At 42.6% G+C, this 7,875-nt stretch overlaps 3 non-coding genes across 3 annotated transcripts; 1 reads left to right on the plus strand and 2 right to left on the minus strand.

Annotated features, from left to right (window-relative positions):
* Positions 1 to 1,684: 1,684 nt before the first annotated feature.
* Positions 1,685 to 1,758, minus strand: trnat-agu (transfer RNA threonine (anticodon AGU)). Its single transcript has one exon. It is a non-coding gene; the product is annotated as a tRNA-Thr (tRNA).
* Positions 1,759 to 2,932: 1,174 nt separating this feature from the next.
* On the minus strand, positions 2,933 to 3,004 carry trnag-ucc (transfer RNA glycine (anticodon UCC)). The gene has a single exon. It is a non-coding gene; the product is annotated as a tRNA-Gly (tRNA).
* A 2,246-nt stretch (positions 3,005 to 5,250) lies between these two features.
* Positions 5,251 to 5,392, plus strand: LOC148634875 (U4 spliceosomal RNA). Its single transcript, XR_015933452.1, has one exon. It is a non-coding gene; the product is annotated as a U4 spliceosomal RNA (small nuclear RNA).
* The last annotated feature ends 2,483 nt before the right edge of the window (positions 5,393 to 7,875 follow it).

A 7,875-nucleotide genomic window follows, 5' to 3' on the forward strand; every position in this document is an offset into this window, starting at 1 on the left:
TATTTTCACATATATTAATGTAATAAATGATTGCTTATGCTTTATAAATAAATCTAATTAAAATAAAAGCTTAAGTTTTGTATTTATCTTGTACCATAGAACAAGATTTTCTTTGTATTTCAAGCCCACAAAGTGTCCTTTGATCTCTATTCTGTGGTAATCCACAATGACCCCGTTCTTCAGGTGATTCATCATGTCCTCCCTCGTCTGTTGAGAGGCCATCCCGATCTCTTCTGCCGTGGCATGCTTCATACACGCTCTCTTGAAGTGAGCAGGAAGCTGATCAAAAGTATTCAGGCACATCTTGCACACCAGGGGAATCCTCGCGGGTTTCCTTTGAAAATAAATAATACCATCTGTGTATAGAAACAAGCTAAGACTGATTTCTTAAATTATCCTTAAAATTCTCTCTCATAGTTTGAGCATAATGATTTTATTGCATTTATATAAGAATTGCTCATTGCTCCAAAATAAATAATGGTTTCATAAAAAAGTGAACACTTACTTGGTCTCAGTCACAGACTTTCCAATAGAAGCCATTGTGGAGTTCAGCAACTGCAGGTCCTAGAAGTGGGGAAGGAATTTTAAAAGAGAAATTGAATTACAATACAGAAGGAATGGCTGAGGGTTCACTGAAATATATAAATATACAAATTCCAAAGACTGAGTCCATATAGAAACAACTACTTTTCATTTTCAGTATAAGAAAAAAAAAACATTATCTTCCAAAGCATCATAAAATTGTCCCTTCTTCCAGACTCTACTTCTCTCTTGTAGTAGTACAGCAGACCTTTCCAGGTGAGCAGATCACAGAGTCCGAAATAAGCTTCCTCCATCAAACAAAGTACCTGAACATGACTCTGTCTTCATAAAAGCGCCCCTGTAATAAAGAGATTAAATCCAAAATCAAGAGGGCAGTTGCCTACTGAAATACAAGAAGTCATCAATTTTAACCTAGCAACACATTAAAGGCTGCATCTATACAAGTGCGATTCTAGAAATGCTCACCAGATTACGTTTTAAGAAGGAACTGCGCCTCAGGTTCCGCTGAGATCTTAACTCGGATGGCAGGATTCAGAGTCCGGAGTGCGGACTGATGGCGAACGGAGGGTCCACATACTGTGGATCCCTCAGTGATCTTCCGCGTATTCAAACCGCCAGCGTGTGACTCCCCTGTCCCTGTGACCTCATTGGTCTGCTCTCTCCTCTGTGCAGCCGAGCCCGACTCACGGTAAAGTGAAAAAAAAGATGCCCTCAACGTGAGATTTACTCTGGAGCGAGGATAGATGTTACCTTTTTATCATTGAACAGGATGTATGTGATGTGGCGACTAGGTTCAATTTTGTATCCTCTTTAAAAGATTAAGGACTGGGGTGAGTGTGATTTACCACCCTTTCAGCTAAGAACCCGACTTGCGCATCGTTTAAGCTGCATAGACTTGGTCGTTTAACTCTTCTCCATTAGCAGGGTTAAGGTTAAAGAAAAAAACATTGCTGACTTCTTTTTTTTTTGCCAGCCGCTAGCGCTGATTAGCAAGGCTTGTATTTCATGTTTTGCAAGTTGCATCCATTTTAAGAAAAACAAGTCGCGTTAAAGACAGGAAATGAATACTTGCATTTAATTAAGTCTAGCCGTAGGCGGTTGTCTGTAAGGACCAGTTCTGTTCGAGAAGACACAACAAAGAAGGCACCGCTGGGATTCGAACCCAGGATCTTCTGTTTACTAGGCAGGCGCTTTAACCAACTAAGCCACGGCGCCCCAGGAGTGCTGTCCTTTTGCAGCCACTTGGACACACCACTCAGACACATCTGCATTCGGTGTGTGCTCCGCCTGCTTGCTGAGCAAGTTGCCACCTTTACATACAATAGCAACATCGACACCAAGAGAAAGGATGACAAATGGCTCTTATCTGGAACTTTTCATGTCCAAGGAGCTCAATGTGCTTTCTGTGTACAACAGGGCCACTGAACTCCACACTGGCCACTGAACCACAGCAGTGGCTTGCTGGCTTGACATCTCCCAAGGAAAATGTTGAAATCACATGTGGAACAGGAAAATGACCCTCGAGTACGAGGGAAAAAAAAGAAAAAGATCATCTGGAGTGCGCCAACCCATGTCCGGACAGCCCAGTTTCGTCGACAAGGTGGCTGAGTGGTTAAGGTGATGGACTGCTAATACATTGTGCTCTGCAGTCATGGGTTCAAATCTCATTCTCGTCGCTCTCCATGTCCGACACATGTGCCTGTTTGACGTCGGCCCTCCTGTTGCTTGCTCCGGTGCTAGAGCCGTACATTTTCTAGCGGTGGCTGAACATGGTATAGTAGGCCAACGTCGGTATCGAGCAGTGACAGTAACAGTACTTACTGCGCCCCATAAGAAATCGTTTGTCCCTGTTCAAAAGAGATTGTGCGATGTCCTGCGGCGTTCGTAAAGCAAACCTTTGACAGTTTGAAAAGAGGAATTTATTCTGCTTCCTGTGCGTGCAGTAGTTACAAAGTTGAACGTCTTTACACGATCTGCTGCAGTTTTCAGTGGGCGGGCTTTGTCAGATGGCTTGAAAAAACACACTGTGTTTCGGCTGAACTCCACACTCATGAGCAGTGTCCTGCATGTTTTCTGTGTATAGCTGTCTTTTAACGCATACAGAATTCATTTGAAATCATTGATTTCTCCAATTAACAAGGGTCCCTTTTTGAACCTGCGAGAAGCATTCTTTCAATGTAACAGATTTACTCCGGGGAAAGCCAGCATGACATTGAGAGTAGCTCAAGCTTTCAGCACCCATATCAGACTGCGTGTATGCAGACACCACTCAGAATCCCCTGTAAGATTCTCCCTCAATTCCGTTTTTCAGTGCTTTAGCTCTTTCAAAAGGCTTCGCTTTGCTAGTCACAATCCAAGGCTCATGATAGCATTTGAAAACATTCACCACTGCGTTAGCCGGGAATCGAACCCGGGTCAACTGCTTGGAAGGCAGCTATGCTCACCACTATACCACCAACACATGCCCACAGGAAGTCTGCAGGACACCACCAGAGAATGCTTTTTTTAAAAAAAATTTTATTAAACATAGAATTTACAAATACAAATACAACAAGAGGATCAGAGTCATGTACAAGAGAAAAAAAACGCAGCAGAAAAAAGCATTTAACTACCAGAGGTAATTAAGTAATTATGTGATCAAATTGTATATTTTACACGTATCATATTTTCCTTGCTTTAATATTTCTCAATTATTTATAAACTTTAGTTTCAACATGCATACGTTTCCTGTAAAAAATAAAACTCAGCACACAGTTTTTCTTTTAACAACATTTCGAGTACCTCTGGCATTCATGAAAAAGACATACACAAAAGCAAATAACTAACTCTAAGACTGTCTAAACTATTGAGTTTTTCAAAGAACCAGAACTATAACAGTCCTTAACACTTAACTACACCATTCCAAACTAACACTAAAGAAACACTAGTATATACTGGTATAACAAATAAAACCAAACATAATCATTAACTGAGCAGTCACTGGGAGCAAATCTCCTTCCCGTCCACAAAGGCCCTCGCTCCCACAAAGTAGGCTCTCCTCCCCTCTCTTCTGGCAGCTTCAACCTGGGGCCACAGCTGGTTCCTGGTACTCCTGTCCGCAGCAGACAGGTCCTCTGCAAACCTCAGTTTGTTCCCATTCAAATACTCATTCCCCCTCGCCGCTCGCCACAGCATGTCCCTCGCCGTCCTCTTGGTGAACTGTATTATAATCGATCTGGGGAGCACTTGCCCAGACATGTTCGCTCTCCCGAGCTTGTGAACAAAGTCAATGGCCGATATTACGTCCTCCTGGTCCGGCAGGGTCCTTTTACAGATACCCTTCACTGTTGCAACAAGGTCCTTATCACGTTCCTCTTTAACTCCAAATAATTTTAAATTCCATCATCGACGGTATCTATCTACATCGTTCACTTTCAATTCAAGTTCTTTAATATGCTTTTCTTGTTTGGTATTTACTTGTTTAAGAACTTTTACTTCACTCTTTAAGTCTTCAACCTCTTTAAACACACAGTCCATGGACTTTTTAAGACTTTCGATTGCGACTGTATTAGATCAAGTCATTTCCTTCAGCTCACCCATGCTCTGTGCCATCATGTTGAAGATGTTGGTCTGGAGCTCCTCCAGCGTCAGGTCGCCCCTTCCTCTCTTGGCTGCCGGGGTTTTCACAGGTGTGCTGGGCAGGGACTCCGGCTCTTCCTCTGGCAGCTGAGTCTCACTTGGGCTGCGAGCGCTCGCGTACGAGCGCATCTCCAGCACTCTTTCCACGTCCCCTCCAGCTGCTTCACTTTTCCCTTTAGTTGCCATCAATTTTCTTGTAGTGCTATACATATACGAGTGAGGTATCTTAGAGTTCTCCTTCGAAGACCCAGCACTCTCTTTTCTTTTCCCAGTGTTACTCATATCGAAATTCTTAAACCTAAAAAAAATCGTTTTTTTTTCTTTCAATTATAACTGAAGTTTAAACAAGTAGTGTTAAGTCCTTATTTTTCTGTAGTCAAAAAAAGCAAAAATTAACATTCAGGTCATGAAAAACTCAAAAAAAATCCTCAACCACTAAACTTTACCTCCCACCTGAGCGCCATCTTGAACGCCCCTACCACCAGAGAATGCTCAAGATTTCGGAAGCTGTCTCCGGGACGTGCTGATTCCACACATCCTGAATAAATCATGATATTGTTAGTTGCTGTAGCTAGACGTTCAAATGAGTTTCATGGCCAGATGGACTGTTTCCTCCAGCGGTATAGTATTGCAGTGAGACAGCACGATGCCTGCAAGACTATGTCACGCTAAACGCCACAGATTGTGTTTGTCCGTTCGTGTCAGTCATCCTGCAGCCACGGGAAGTGGGACACAAACATGCCGCAATGCTTTCAAGACGTTAGGATTTGTTTGTGCAACATCCGAGAAGAGTACTTGTGGCTTGCATGTGAACTGTACGTGCCCACCCCCTTTCCTCTGTAGTGCATGAGTTCCTCCCGGCATGCCCTTCGTCATTGTTCTGTCATCTTGTATTTAAAGGGTTGTATTTCTGCTGCTGAAAAGAATCAACGGGTTTCTTTGTTCCCAACGGAGCCCTTGTCTGTCATGAAATTCTTCAAAACCTCAAGCTAGAAGAAGACGACAAATATGAAGCGTTACAGCAACGACATGCCATGAGACGATTGATAACGATTTCCATAGGATCCCCGCGGTTGCCTGGCAACCGTCAGCTTTGCGCAGTGGCAGTATCGTAGCCTGTGAGGTTTAGCCGAGGCGGGATTATTGCTAGTTGAAAACTTTTCCCAATACCCCGCTTCCGCCGGTTTGCAATACAATCAGCGAAAGCTATTTTTGACAGTCTCGTTAGAGACTGAGCAAGGTGTTTAAAGACAGATTTGGTCATGGTGACATCATGGTAGAAAGAAGCGAGCTTGTTCCCAGTGGGCATTGATTCGTCGAATATACGTATATTTACGGTGAAATTACGGCTATACGTATATATACGTCGCCTCGACGTATAATCAACGTCGAATTGCAACCGTAAAATTGACGACATTAACAAACGCATATATAACGTCGAAAACACATCTAACACAGTGCCTGAGGCTTTTTACTGTATGTATCGTGTGTGCCGCAACTAGGAGTATACGGCACTCTGCACAGTGTACGAAGTAAATTATTTTCGCAGCAATTAATTTACATGTGTATAATAAATATAGTAAATATAATAAATTAATTGCTGCGAAAATAATTTACTTCGTACACTGTGCAGAGTGCCGTATACTCCTAGTTGAGGCACACGATACATACAGTAAAAAGCCTCAGGCACTGTGTTAGATGTGTTTTCGACGTTATATATGCGTTTATTCATGTCGTCGATTTTACGGTTGCAATTCGACGTTGATTATACGTCGAGGCGACGTATATATACGTATAGGCGTAATTTCGCCGTAAATATACGTATATTCGACGAATCAATGCCCACAGCTTGGCATACAAGGGTTTTGCTGAGGGGGTCTTGCCACCTGCCTGAAAAAAAACAGTAAAATGTTTGAGTGCCTATAGAGTTTCTATTTTTATTTTCTTGACAAAAGTTGATACCATTTCCTGGACACCCCGTCCCCCATCAGTGTGCGGTGCCCGAGGAAAAATCTGTAGGGGGGCGTCTGAAATTCTGAGGGGGGAGTGATATTTCGGTTGAAACGGAGCTGTACGGTGCAGCTACCCAAATGAAATCTCGCAGCTATGCCATTGATTAGTGCTTCATGATAGAAGATAACGACTAGCAATCTGGTATTTGCGATGAAGTTCAGTTTCACATTTTTCGTCACTCTCACGGTTTGTATTGCCTGGAGCGAAAAGTACCATAAGCGTTCATTTTTGCAGCTACATGGACGTTCTGAATCGTTAAGAAAAAAATGTTGTAAAACCAACAGAAAGCACAGACTGCTATAACTAGTCCTAGTTATATAACGATTTTAAGTATAATGATAAACTACTGCAAGGAATCGGTCCACCTGAGCAAACAGGATCGTAATGTTGACACTCAATAATATGTGCAGTTCCTGGACGGATAGCCCTCCTGCCCATCAAACAGACTGAGTGACTGTTCGTGTCATTTAGTGTTGTCTGACCATTGACAAAGTACAACTATTTTTTTAGGGCGCAAATTAAGTTAAGTAAAACTTTTTGCCCAAAACTGAAGGGGCGACATTCCCCCCTCCCCCCGTGATGCCAGGCCTGTCCCCATCCTATTCCATAATGTCATTATATATAATACCATACAACAGTGACCGATCCTTACTAACTGCATGCGTTAAAATTGCACATCAGCTCATAGCAGGGGGCACATAGCCGCGATGTATTATCAATGTTAAATTTCAACCATAATATCGACAACATTAATAAACGCATACGTTGAGAAAATATCGAACCCAGCATATTTTCCGGTTATATACCACAATGCATTGCTAGTATTCGTTGGTCACCATTTTGGACACGTTTTTCAAACGTAGAAGTATATCCGCAAATATCTCAGCAATCCTCTTTTGACGAGTAAGTATGAACAATAATAATACTATCTGAATACATACAGATCTTTCTTAATATTATTTTGATTAAAATAGTATGTGAATAAGCAAAAAAATGGCACATAAAATAGTGTGAATGGGGAAGATGACACAAAATCGTTTTGCCATTTCTCTTATTCTTATTCTATGTTGTACTTTCAAACTTTGGGTACTCTTTAATTAGGACAGACTTTATTGCTCAACTGCTATGATGCAAGCCAAATTTTATACATTTATTTCAGCTTTGAGCTTTCAGCTTTGACCAACCTTGAACTCACCGGCCGTGGTTAACGCGTGTAAAAGCTTTTACAAGCGTGTAAAGAGCTTTTACAAGAACCATGAAACTGCGTGAGAAAGCCCTGTTGTAACAGAAGGAATAAGGTTCTTGATCCCGAGATGAAGTAAAACAGATGAGTTTATTGCATGCAAGGAACAATAAAGCCAAAGTCTTGTTTCCCGCAAGAAACAACAAAACCGAAGTATTGTTCGATGTGCCGGTACAAACTTTTAGGTTATATAGTCCTTGCTTGCTGCTTCAGACGTCATTCGATGTTATTGTAAGGGGGGGGGGGGGGGGTCTGCTCCGCGAGTCCACGGTCTCCGGCCGTCTGATTGGCGCTCTTTTCTTTGGGGGTTGGGAAGTGTCCGGCCGCAGGGGATCTTGGGACCTCGCTTTGCATAGCGGCTTCCCAGAGTGCGTCGTTTCCGGCACAGTGTGGCCGGGTGTTTTCCGAGTTATCGCACGGATTGGTCACGCTCGCAAGCCGTGAGCCGCAGGCGATGA

Source organism: Lepisosteus platostomus, unplaced genomic scaffold, assembly GCF_059453375.1.
Source record: "Lepisosteus platostomus isolate fLepPlt1 unplaced genomic scaffold, fLepPlt1.hap1 Scaffold_30_H1, whole genome shotgun sequence".
In the NCBI taxonomy this organism is placed as follows: Eukaryota; Metazoa; Chordata; class Actinopteri; order Semionotiformes; family Lepisosteidae; genus Lepisosteus; species Lepisosteus platostomus.